Raw genomic sequence first — 15184 nt, 5'->3', positions numbered from 1 at the left:
CGGTTCAACAACTGAAGGAGCAATTATTTCTTTATAAGTTATGGATAAAGATATTTGTACCCTAACTTCTGAAATGATCAAATTCTTATTTTTATCACTCCCACTGATTTCACCATTCTTAATGAATCTGACATTACCGGTTTCAATAATTATCGTACTATGTTTCGGATAGTAAAACTTGTACCCTTTAGATTACTTAATATCCACAACATTATGTATAACGAGGAATTACTTAACATACTCCTAACCAATTCTATAAGAGTACGATTACGCCTTACAGCTACACGCTTCTACTGTGGCATATATAACAAAGTGTATTGAACACAAATGGTATACATTTCAAGGAGTTTAACAAACGGTTAGAGTATTAACCTGTTTCATCATACTTTACATAATATTCACCACCTCTATATGACCTTATGATTTTCACTTTCTATCTAGTTGTTTTTCAACCTCATTTATGTATACTTCAAGAGTACCCACTACTTGAGATTTTTCATACAACAAATAGATATATCCATAACATGAAAAATTAACTATAAAGGCGATAAAATACTTTTCTCCTCCAAAAGATGGAACATCAGAAGGTATACAAATAATTTCAAGAAGCTATGTACTTATTGTGGCTCATTTCTTTGTGCGTTTAGTTTGTCTACCCTTAATACAATCTACACACACATCAAAAACAGTAAAGTTTAGATTCAGAATAATCACATCCTTTACTAATTTTCCTAACATTTCACTGGATATTGACCTAGTCTCTTATGCCAAAGATAAATTTTCTATTAATTGAGTTACGCTTAATTCTAACATTATGATACAAGATCAAAAGGATTTTAATAAATAAACCATCAAATTTGAATTTACAAAAATCATTAACAATAATACCATAACTCACAAATTATAATTTCTTAAATAAATATCATTACCAAATTTAAATGAAAAACCATTAACATAAAGTTTTTGAAATAAAATCAAATTATGAGAAAATAAACATAAAAATTTTAAAACAATTTAAATAAAATCCATTGTCTAACATTAAACATAGTGTCACAATGGTTTCAACAAAACTTTTTCCCAATTATCATAAATAAGAAATTCTTATTTGAATTTGTGGTTTAGGTCATAAAAAATTCTTGCATCTATTAGAAACATAAATAGTACTTAAGTCAACCTATCATGTATTAAAAAGAATTTCAACAAGTAATTCGCAATATACAAAAGCCAAAAGCGTAATTTTCTTTTTCGAATATGTCATGTAATCTTTCAAAAAGTGTTCAATACATTAATGACACTTTTTCATTATTACATTACTTTTTTTTAGTAGATTGACCTAAATCTTTTAATTTTGGGTGTTGCTCACTTATTGCCTTTTCTGACTTATTCTCAAATTTTTTTCTAACTTCTTGAGTCGTCAGATAAACATAATGATTACCTTGCTACTTAAGTTTTGTCTTCTCATAAATTAACATAATGGTCAATTAAATCACTTTCCACCTGTCTTAATAGTGTTAATTCGAAATGACCCATACTGAATAGACAAGAAATTGAGAATAAATTGAATAAGAAAATTCCCATTCACAATCATCCATAAGGTTCTCAATTTTGCAGCAACATTAGTCATCTAAAAATACGATCATACATGGTACGAGTACAACAAAAAATCTATAGTAGTTATATCAATTAATAATTTTCGTTTTAGATATTTATTTATAACACGAAAACATTCTTATAATCAAATATTCCTTAGCACTATCACTATGAGGAACAATTATTCGCATAACCGTAATGCTTAATCTGTTCGATCTCTCCCAAGCTTTATGGAGAATCTTTTCTTCTTCACTGTTTTTATCAGTAATAACAGTAAGTTTCTTAATTTAAAATGTTAAATTAAGATTTAACACATCTAAATTTTGAACTCAACTTACTCATTTCATTATGAGAAGTTAATCATATTGAGAATCAGAACAGATGTAGCATGCGCATTAAGGAATGTAATAAAACAAATATAATAAGATAAAATCTTAACAACAATAATACTTTGAGTTAACAACACGTATGTATAACTTAAAAATATAAATACAATGTATAACTATAGTACCCCTTAGGGTGGCAACTATAAAATACTAATAATGATGCTTACATGTATTTATATGTATACCTTTATTGGTGATTCATTATTTAATTAAACAAATATATTACCTTTGGATATCCTATATTTACCTAATTAAAAAAAAATGCATACGACCCTTTAATTTTTATTTAATTACTTGAAAATCAATTCCCTTTGAGGAATTATTTCTCATAATTAAATAAAATCAATATTCATGAATATCACAAAAATTATAAGTATCATAATTCATGAAATATTGCAATTATATTTACTACTAAAATTAATATTCATCAACTATTATGGTTAGGCCACTTTGGTAGCTACCAACCTTTACATAATATGAATATTAAATTAGATAGTAACTAATTTATGATTAATTATGTCTATTACAAAAATTAATATTCATCAATCATTATGATTGGGCCACTTTAGTAGCTACCAATCTTCACATAATATGAATATTAAATTAGACAGTAATTAATTCATCATTAAGTTATATTTACTACTAACCCACACAAACTGATCTAAACATACGATTCTAAAATAATGGATTATACAATCATTTAATTTTAAATTTATACATATTATTTATGCAACTTTAATGAAAAATAATGAGTTCCTAAACCGTTAGCTCTGATACCACATGTAAACTATAATAATTCGTGTTAAGCCATTAATCACAAATTTACATGAATCCCATATCTTAGAACTTCATGATTTTCACATATCTATAATGCATAAATAAATATTAGTTAGATATAAATACCTCGATTCACGATATCAATTCTTGTTGAGATTAAGTCCAACGTCCAGATCCTTTGACCACGAACTAATCTGCAACTCTGATCAACAGGCAAAGGTGGAAACTGGTTTCTCTCTCTTGGCCTTTTGCACACATAAAACTTTTACGTGTTGTTTCATTAATTGTACATAATTGATGGAGTATATGCACTTTTATAAAGGCAGAGAGATGACCAGTTTTCCTTATAGTAACATAATTCTACTTTCCATCAAAGTAAGGAATAAGAAAGGAAAACACTTCTCCAATAAGTAATAACCAAAAAGGTAATTATAAATTGACCATAAATAAATAATATTAATTGATATCTATTTACTTAGCCACCAAGTAATATGTCACATGTCCAAATCATGTGGGCCACAATTAAATAAATAATCTTACACCGAGTCCATCCAAGATAGTGGCATATAACGAAATTGCTAGACCCATAAACTTAATTGGATTGTTTAACCCTTGGTATGAACTTTAATAACTTTGTCAAGATGGAAATCCAGAACATTTTTGTTGGTTATCAACATACCTTCCATTTATAGGATTCCTTGAGTATGAAACAACCACTATTATCCAAAAGAATTACTAAATACACAAAATTATAAGAGACAAATCAAAAGTAATTATTCTCACTGAATCAACGTAAATGTGTAAAGTGTTGCTACACTCCAGCACTTCACATAATTCATTATCATCATCCTTACTTAAATCACATATGAATGGGGTCGACCACATGAATAGTAGGAAGTGCGAAACTCAAATAGAATAGATGTGCTCTAAGAAAGATGCACGGGCTTAATTCGATCATTAAGAGAGAGAAAATCGCTCCAAACTTTTCTATTACAAGACATTTCATCAATAATGTATTTAACTTTTTGATATCGTTTTCAATAACCTCATCCGATGTTATTTTTGCTCCCCCTCTCAATCTCTTACCTTCTACTATCACCAGTCTTCCTCGTTTGACCAGCGCATTTCTAGGTCTTCAATGTATGTGTCCGAACCATCTAAGTCTCTTTTCTTAGATTTCCTCACTAATGGGTGCTACACCTATTTTTTCTCACTTTCCTTAATAACTCCATCTCTTCCAGTCACTCCCATAGTTGTTAAAGGCTTAAGGAGCACTAAGACACCAAAGGCCTCCTGGAGCCTAAGCGCAAGGCACAGTATAAGGCGTGAGCCTGATCAAAGTAAGGTGTGTGTATATAATTATGCATATATTATTATATATATATATTCATAATCAAGCTGTAATTGCAGTTAATGTAAGTAGTGAACCATAAATTTATGAATTTTGTCAAATATTTCATAAGGTTAAACAATACAGTATATGATATAGAACCATTTAATTTAGTAGTCAATAAGTAAAAAAGAAAATGATATGAATAAATGATTAAAAAATACAAGGCGCCCCTTTTTTGAGCCTAGAGCCTACTAAAAAGCATGAGCCTAAGGGTTTTATGTGAGCCTGATTGAAGGGGCCTTGCCTGTAGTAGGTTGAGGCGCTCTAGCTGAGCCTTGACGAGCCTGGGGCTTTTTTGGAGCCTAGGCCCGCCTTTAACAACTATGGTCACTCCACTAATCTATCTTAACATTCTCATTTCCAGTACATGAAGATGTTGTTCTTATTTCATTATTGAGACATAAGAGAATATACATAAGGTGACATGCTATAATGACTATGTGGTAGTGTGATATATCAGTGTCTTGGGCAAAGGTTCTCAATTTCTTCAAGAATATAGTTGAAATTAAAAATAAAAAAAAAAAAAAAAAAAAAAAAAAAAAAAAAAAAAAACTGTGCCCCTCTGAATTGAAAAAAATCCTAGCTCCGCACCTGGATGAAGGCCAAACTTACCCTAGCTGGAAAAAAAAATCACACAATCAGAAGCAAATGCATTTAGGTCACGTTCACTGTAATAATGTAACACCGTCTCTCTGGGTTAGTTGAAATACCAGGAATACTTCTACCACTTCTACTATGGATGGCCTTTTCTATCCAACTGCTTCAGCCAATATTGGAACACAACTGAAAATCGTAGTCCTTTTTATTTTTTTTCATTTCAGTCAATCATCTACCAGATAAAAATACAACGCAATAAAGGCATGGTCACACTACAATTGCTTATATCGAGACAACAAGGACAATGACATTCTGTATGTATATAAATTGGATTTAGAAGATTTTTTTTTAAATAATAATATAGTTGCAATTATACAAATTTAAAAGGATAAATGTTCATATATTAGGCACAAAAGCAAGAACCAAGCTGTGAATTCACTTCATGTTCAGCAATTGATCATATTCAATTACATGCACCCATAACTTCTAGCCATATTGTTACAAAAAATAAAAACAAAAAAATTTCCAAGTAATATGCATTAGGGAGACATGAGTACCATTAATAATTGTCAACACATAGCTTTTACTTTTTAGGAAGCTCACAAACCACTTTTAGTGTGTGTATATATATATATAACAAGTATCCAATGTTCTATAGCCACAATTATGAAGTTTACAGCCCCTTCATCCAAATGGAAATAAATACCACCTCACACTACTACTTGAATACATCTTCAATTGCCTGCAAATAACACCCAAAAATATGTATGTGAGATTCACAAAAAATGCATGAAGATCAGACACAATAATCCAACATGGAAATATGGGACACTAGTCCAACACTTGTGGTTAGAGATGCACTAAACAAGTATATCAATAACAAAAATTTGTAAATTAAACTCCCTCGTTATGTTTCTTTTTGTCTACGTTGTCTAAAACAACTGATTCTACTCTGAAGAATATAAGTCAATATAACTGACCTAAACATTTTTGTTAGTTATCAACATACCTAGAATTCCATTTTATAGAACTACTTGAGTATGAGAAAGTGCACAAAAAACACAAAAGGCATAAATAAACAACCATTATAATCCAAAAGAATAACTAAATAAACATAATGATTAAAATTTAAGAAACAAATCAAAAGTAATAATTGTCACTGAATCAACATAAATGTTTAAAGCTTTGGTACACTCCTCCTCAAGTATTCAGCACTTCACGTGATTCATCATCATCATCCTTACCTTAAGCCCATATGAATGGGGTCGACCACATGAATTCTCTCGTTCCAAACTTTTCTATTACAAGCCATTTCATCTATACTGTATTTAACTTTTTAATATCGTTTTCAATAACCTAATCCGATGTTATTGAATCAAATCGCGTTTAGGTTACTCATTCACTGTAATAATGTAACACTATCTCTCTGGGTTGGTTGAAATACTAGGAATAATTCTACCACTTCTACTAGGGATGGCCTTCTTTATCCAACTGCTTCAGCCAATATTGGAACACAACTGAAAATCGTCCTTTTTTTTTTTTTTTTTTTTTTTTTTTTTTTTTTTCTTTCTTCAAGTCAATCATCTAGATCCCAAAAAACAGGGCATGAGAGAGTTATGACATAGCAGTCCCTACCAGAGAGAAATACAACACAATAAAGGCATGATCACACTACCATTGTTTATATGGAGACAACAACAACAGTGGCATTCTATATGTATATAAATTGGATTTAGAAGATATTTTTAAAAATGATAACATATTTGCAATTATACAAATTTAAAATGATAAATGTTCATATATTATCACAAACCATAAGGCGTGGTATAGTATTTCAATCCAAGAATCGATCCATTCCACATTCTTGTCCTGATTTAAATAGGACGTGCTAAAGCCTAGACTCACTTGAATAGCACAACAAATTATAAGTATGGGTCCAAAATTCCCAAATCTCAGTACTAATCCTTCATATTTTACAATCCAACGTTATGTAGGAAAAAAAGTTTATAGAAAAAAAAAAAAAAAAAAAGAGGTGGTCAAATGTGTTGAGACACTGACCTAAATTCCCTCATTCTCAGCTAAAAAGTCTTTATCTTCATGTATATGAGTAATTCTCCTTACTCAAATCTTCACTTTATAAAAGATAGTGAACTCATGAATAAAATAGTCTTCATTAAATAACACATACTAGTCAAATAATTTATAACACTTACTATTAGAAACCAAGCCCAAATGAACAAAGCCAACCAACCACCGATCACCACAATTTCCCCCTTCGTAACACCCAAAATAGAATCCACATCTTTTACCATCTCCTCTTCTAAAACCACATTCCACATTCTACCTCACATCGCCTTCTATTTTATGAAGATCATGAATCCTCCTGTTGAGATAGCATCTCCAACTCACAATCATTAGTCCAAAAACCTCTATACCGCTCCCCGAAACTCCGCTCAGCCAATTTCAGTACACCTAAGGTGACCGCCACTACCTTTCCATCGCTCGTCATTGCAAGCGAAAAACGTAAACCATTCTACAAACTAATATCTAATGTTTTACTCACCAAAAAAAAAAAGAAAAGAAACTAATATCTAATGTTCTTAACAATACATTTATTGGAAAAATGCTAAGAGTTGTGGTACACAGACATAAGCTTTCAACTAATTAGACATCATATCTCTTAATATTCATCCTATTTCTTCTTTCGAAGAAAGTTTTAAGTGTTTAGAACACTTTTATTTCTTATAATAAAACAAAGGGTAAAGTACAGTTACATCCCATGAGGTTTAGCAAAATGATACTCATAGAAAACTTACCTGTTTTTTGGACAAAGACACCCCCTGAAAGTTCAAAAATGAACAAAGACTCCCCTTTACATGAAAAATTGACAAAATTACCCTTTGACCGTTTAGGAGACTTTTTAAATTTACAATTTAATAAATTTGACCAATCTACCCTCATAAATAATTTATGCATAAAAAAAAAGTAAATTTTTTTTTTTTTTTTTACTTTATAAATGTCCCAACTTCTTAAAAATGTAGACGTCTAAAATGATTTTTTGATTCAATACATATATTTCAAATAAATTATATTTTGTTATTACTTCTTTTCTTTTTCTTTTTTATTTTTAAATTAAGAAGCTTAATTCTTTCATCTAAAAAAATTAAACCAATCTATTTTCCTTAAAAATAATAAATATGGTACCAATATAACTTTATGCATCTTAAATTATATATCAAATATTATGCATTTCCCAACATAAAAGAAAATAGGTACCATCTTAACTTTATGCATGCCTTTTTTTTTTCTTTTTTTTTTTTCCCTTTTGTTTTATTATTATTTTTCCTTTTGTTTTATTATTATTATTATTATTATTATTTTCCCTTTTATGTTGGGAAATACATAATATTTGATATATAATTTAAGATGCATAAAGTTATACTGGTACCATATTTTTTACTTTTAAGGAAAAGAGATTGGTTTAATTTTTTTAGATGAAAGAATTAAGCATCTTAATTTAAAAATAAAAAAGAAAAAGAGAAGAAGTAATAACAAAATATAATTTATTTGAAATATATGTATTGGATCACAAAATTATTTTAGATGTCTACATTTTTAAGAAGTTTGGACATTTATAAAGTAAATAACAAAAAAAAAAAAAAAAAGTTTTTTTTTTTTTTTTTTACTTTTTTTTTATGCATAAATTGTTTTTAAGGGTAGATTGGTCCAATTTATTAAATTGTAAAGTTAAAAAAGTCTCCTAAATGGTCAAAGGATAATTTAGTCAATTTCTCATGTAAAGGGGTGTCTTTGTCCACTTTTGAACCTTCAGGGGGTGTCTTTGTTCAAAAAATAGATAAATTTCCTCTGAGTGTCCTTTTGTCAAGTCTCAGCGGGTGTTATTGTACTTTACCCTAAAACAAAATAAGAGTTATGTTGCATCGACATAAGATTTGGACTAAATTAGACATGTTATTCTCATCATATTCTAGTTACTCTTGACATGTTATTCTCATCATATTCTAGTTACTCTTTTTGAAGAAATTTTGAAGTGATTGGGCTTGTAATTCTTTTTCTAAAATTCACACTATAATCCAAAAAGATAATATCCCTGGAATCAACTTCAATATATATATATCTAGAATCCTTGATAGCATCTAATATCCTACATTTTCACCCTATAACTTATAAATGAGGTATAAAATAAATAAAATAAAATAAAAAAGAAAAAGAAATCCACATGAAAAAAAATGGGAATTAGACAATCAGCTGTTTGAACTCCATAAATATACATATATAGATACACATACAAATAAAATCTCCATAACTTCCTCTCCCCAAACAAGTAATAACAGAATCTAATGTACATCTGATATATTAATTTTACCTCATGAGTCTTACCCACGCGGATTGGTCGATTTCCCTCAAACACATTAGCACGAAAAATATTAGACTGACGATCAGCATCATCCTTATCCTTGGCCTCAAAAGTAAGGCACAAGATGAAATTAGCAATACCCAAAATGTTTGCCCCAGCAGTTCTCACAAACTCATAATTTGTCCCCTAGTACCAAAGAAATTTTTCAATATGAAAAGAAGGGTAATGTGAATTTAACATATATTAATTAAAAGAGAAAAAAAAAACCTTGCATACATTCATTTTATTGTACTGCTGAATTGATGAACGACAGTAACCAATGACCGAATCTGAATTCTTGTGGGGGTGAAATTTTGGTAAATCAAACCCCTGTAATAAAAGCACCAAATTAAATTAATTAGCACCATATATATATATATACATATATATATATAGACACTATCTATGTTATGTTTAAATATAAGGATGGGGTTGAGGAGAATAGACGCATACTCTTACGAGAACCGCTTCACGGTACCAGGCCATTTGTTCATCGGTCAACACATCATGGATGTTCAGCCCCTTTCCTGGTTGTCCGTAAGACTTTTGTGGTGGTTCAGAAGTGATATGGGAGACGGACGAAGCCAAACGATTGCACAACAGAAAAAACCCTAACCCTAACTGGCACCAACGATTAGATGAGAATGAGATATACTTGTACAAAAAAAAAAAAAAAAAAAAAAAAAAAAAAAAACCAGAAATAGAAGTTAAAGAAATAAAAAAAATATTTGTTTTGCTCAAATAAAATATTGATTACCTCAATAATATGCAATGCAATGAATTATTCAGGTTGCTGAAATAAAATATTAGATATAACCTCAATGCAATGCAATGCAATGAATTGATTCAGGTTGCTGAAATAAAATATAGATATTATCTCAATGCAAAGCAAAAAAAGTGGTCCAAAATTGTTTGACAAAAATCAACAATGTTTGATTCTTCTCGTATTTTCCTTAACCTAATTAATCAGAAAAAATAATGGAGGTTGTAGTCTGATTCTCCATTTTGATTATCTTTAATTTAATTTTTTAGTTAGCTTCTTCTTCTTCTTCTTCATGTTTTTTTTTTTTTTTTTTTTTTTTTTTTTGAGCAATAATTGACCGCAAATATTTAAAAAAAAAACTTTGTAATTTTCCTTATTGTTCATCAGTACTGTTTTTATGATTTTATCGTACCATATATAATATGTATATACTTGGAACACAACCATTTACACTTGATGAGATCTTCATAATCAGAAAAAGAATGGAGGTTTTAGTTCTGAATCCTTGATTATCCAATTTATCCTGCCTTTTTTGTCTATGCCAATAAGGTAAGGGGAAAGTCTCCTATTTCAAGCGATCCATAAATTTTCAAAATTCTATAATGAACCGCACTAATAAAATTAGATTCAAATTGATCAAAAAGGAGATAAAGGATTCCATAAACACAAGGATTCCATAAACAGACGGAATCAAGGAGATAAATAATTGTTTAAAAGACTAAAATACCCATACCTTTTAAAGCCTTGACTACAATGCCTTTTATAAGAATAATATGAACGAATTAAAGTACCTGCCAAGCAATAGGCATTGATACAAAAATTAGAAAAGATAGTTTCGTCAACTACAACTACACTCGTGGAGGTCCGTCATCAACCATGTTCTTGTCGTGGTCTGAAAAATGTTTAAAGAAGGAATGAGCATGGAGGCTCGGTAAAAGATGTCTAAGGCGTCAACTTTAGACTCCCTTGAACCACATATCACACCTTAGGAATTATAAGATGCCGAGGTCATACTTGGGGGATATTACGGAATTCAATTCACATTTCAACCCAATCCATGGCATAGATACAATTCCACATTTTATGAATGAAGAGCAATCCAATGTTCTAAATCCACTATTATGAAGTTTACATTTGTCCAATTGGAAATGAATTCATCCTCACACTTCTTCAAAAAAATATCTTCAATCGCTTGCAAATAACACGTGCAAAAATATGTATGTGAGATTCACAAAATTACATGAAGTATAGTAATCAGACATACTAACAGCCAGTGGCCTAACGGTATCAGACTCCTACTTTTCAAAGAGAGGTAAAATGTTTGAACCTCAGACATGTGTATGTGAGTAAAATTTGATATCCTACACTCAGTCACGTACCACATCTGATATATGTACTGAGTCCACTTCGCGATAGGGGCATATAGACAAATTGTTATACACATAAACTTGATTGGATTAATCAACAGTACCGTTCTTTTGATAACTTTGTAAAGTTGAAATCTAAATCCGAAACATTTATGTTGAATATCAACATATCTAGAATTTCATTTTATAGGATTCCTTGTGTACAAGAAGGTGCACAAAAAAACACAAAAGACATAAATTTGATGAAAGAAAAATAACAAAAATATATGAGAAAACTTAGAAATTACATAAAGTGAAAGAATTATAAACTTCCAATACAACATTACTTCAATGTTGTACTGGACAAAGGACTAAAATGGTGGCAAACATCAAAATATCGAACATCCATTATTATCCGAAAGAATTACAAATTCAACATAAGGATTAAAATTAAAGAGATGAATCAGAAGTCATGATTATCACCGAATCAACTTAAATGTCTAAAAGTGTTGCTACCCTCCTCATCACACGATTCATCATCACCATTCACCATCATTCTCAAAAAAAAAAAAAAAAAATTCCGTGCGTGTATAATATGAATATCAACAAAATTATATTGTCAAAATTTCACTAGGTAAATTACTCCGACCACATGTAAATTTTGCTTTTATTAATCAACCTCTCTTTTTTCTTAATTGATACTCACATCCTTATGCCTTCACCAACGCTTGCACCCTGTCCTCTCTTTCGAAAGTAGGGGCTTGATAGAGATGGACCATTGACCCGTTGGTTGATCAGATCAACCTCTATTAATCCTGTGCAAATTTTTTCTTGTTTGTCTCATAATAAGATGCCACCAAAGCATCGCTAGCAAGAGGAATTTGATGTATCAATGTCTCTTATAGTACTCTGAGATTGAAATCTCTTACCAATTCTATTTCAGCCATTCCCTCCTTAGCACGACCACTGATTTCTTTTAATTACACAACCAAAAAAGGCCTTAAGCTGTGTTCGGTTGCATGAAATTAGAATTTGTGAAATTAGAGAGAAAAGTAAGTCACAAAATTAAACCAAAATTTTATCTAATTCCCATGCAGCCGAACACAACCTTATATACTTTCAGACCATCTCCAAAGATTTCTGGCACAAAAGCAAGAACCAAGCTGTGAATTCACTTCATGTCCAGCAATTGATCATATTCAATTACATGCACCCATAACTTCTAGCCATATTGTTACAAAAAATAAAAACAAAAAATATTCCAAGTAAAATGCAAAATCTCACAAGGGAGACATGAGTACCATTATTAATTGTCAACACATAGCTTTTAGGGATCTCACAAACCACCTTAGTGTGTGTGTGTGTGTGTATATATATATAACAAGTACCCAATGTTCTAAAGCCAAAATTATGAAGTTTACAGCCCCTTCATCCAAATGGAAATAAATACCACCTCACACTACTACTAGAATACATCTTCAATTGCCTGCAAATAACACCCAAAAATATGTATGTGAGATTCACAAAAAATGCATGAAGATCAGACACAATAATCCAACATGGAAATATGGGACACTTGTCCAACACTAGTCGTTAGAGATGCACTAAACAAGTATATCAATAACAAAAATTTGTACATTAAACTCCCTCGTTATGTTCCTTTTTGTCTACATTGTCTAAAACAACTGATTGTACTATGAAGAATATAATTCAATATATGTGGATTTTTAGCCTTATTGCAGTTTTCTTAGGTTGGAAGATTTGATATCCTACACTCAGCTCGCATACCACATCTGATACATGTACCGAGTCCGCCTAAAATAGGGTGCATATAGCGAAATTGTTAGACCAATAAACTTAATTGGATTATTTAACAATTGGTATGATCCTTGATAACTTTGTCAAGATGGAAATCCAAATCCAGAACATTTTTGTTGGTTATCAACATACCTAGAATTCCATTTTATAGGACTACTTGAGTATGAAAAAGTGCACAAAAAACACAAAAAGCATAAATAAACAACCATTATAATCCAAAAGAATTACTAACTAAACATAATGATTAAAATTTAAGAGACGAATCAAAAGTAATAATTTCACTGAATCAACATAAATGTGTAAAGCTTTGCTACACTTCTCATCCTCAAGCATTCAACACTTCACATGATTCATCATCATCATCCTTACCTTAACCCCATATGAATGGGATCGACCACATGAATTCTCTCGCTCCAAACTTTTCTATTAAAAGCCATTTCATCTATACTGTATTCAACTTTTTAATATCGTTTTCAATAATCTCATCCGATGTTATTGAATCAAATCGCATTTAGGTCACACATTCACTGTAATAATGTAACACTATCTCTCTGGGTTAGTTGAAATACTAGGAATAATTCTACCACTTCTACTAGGGATGGCCTTTTTTATCCAACTGCTTCAGCCAATATTGGAACACAACTGAAAATCGTCCTTTTTTTTATTATTATTTCCAGTCAATCTCATCTAGATCCCAAACAACAGTGCATGAAAGAGTTATGACATAACAGTCCCTACCAGATAGAAATACAACACAATAAAGGCATGGTCACACTACAATTGCTTATATGGAGACAACAACAAGGACAATGGCATTCTGTACATATATAAATTGGATTTAGAAGATATTTTTAAAAATGATAATATATTTGCAATTATACAAATTTAAAATGATAAATGTTCATATATTATCACAAACCATAAGGCACAATCCAAGAATCGATCCATTCCACATTCTCGTCCTGATTTAAATAGGGCCTACTGAAGCCTAGACTCGCTTATAGCACAACAAATTATAAGTATCGGTCCAAAATTCCCAAATACTAATCCTTCATATTTTACAATCCAACGTTATGTAGGAAAAAAGTTTATAAAAAAAAAAGAAGGTGGTCAAATGTGTTGAGACACTGACCTAAATCTATAACCTAAATTCCCTCATTTCCAGCTAAAAAGTCTTTATCTTCATATATATGAGTGATTCTCCTTACTCAAATCTTCATATATATGAGTAATTCTCCTTACTCAAATCTTCACTTCATAAAAGATAGTGAACTCATGAATAAAACAGTCTTCATTAAATAACACATTCTATACTTGTCAAAAAATTTAATGACACTTACTATTAGAAACCAAGCCTAAATGAACAAAGCCAACCAACCACCGATCACCACAATTTCCCCCTTCGTAACACCCAAAATAGAATCCACATCTTTTACCATCTCCTCTTCTAAAACCACATTCCACATTCTACCTCACATCGCCTTCTATTTTATGAAGATCATGAATCCTCCTGTTGAGATAGCATCTCCAACTCACCATCATTAGTCCAAAAACCTCTATATCGCTCCCCGAAACTCGGCTCAGCCAATTTCAGTACAACTAAGGTGACCGCCACTACCTTTCCAGCGTTCATCATTGCATGCGAAAAACGTAACCCATTCTACAAACTAATATCTAATGTTTTACTTACCAAAAAAAATAAAAAAAAACTAATATCTAATGTTCTTAACAATACTTTTATTGGAAAAATGCTAAGAGTTGTGGTACACGGACATAAGCTTTCAACTAATTAGACATCATATTTCTTAATATTCATCCTATTTCTTCTTTCGAAGAAAATTTTAAGTGTTTAGAACCCTTTTATTTCTTACAATAAAACAAAATAAGAGTTATGTTGCACCGACATAAGCTTTGGACTAAATTAGACATGTTATTCTCATCATATTCTAGTTACTCTTTTTGAAGAAATTTTGAAGTGATTGGAACCCTTGTAATGCTTTTTCTAAAATTCACACTATAATCCAAAAGAGATAATATCCTGGAATCAACTTCAATATATATATATATATATAGAATCCTTGATAGCATCTAATATCC

This window comes from Cornus florida, unplaced genomic scaffold (genome assembly GCF_030987335.1).
Source record: "Cornus florida cultivar Cherokee Brave unplaced genomic scaffold, ASM3098733v1 CherokeeBrave_3.0.0_Hap2_Chr01, whole genome shotgun sequence".
NCBI classification, from domain to species: Eukaryota; Viridiplantae; Streptophyta; class Magnoliopsida; order Cornales; family Cornaceae; genus Cornus; species Cornus florida.
This window is presented reverse-complemented; position numbering follows the sequence as displayed.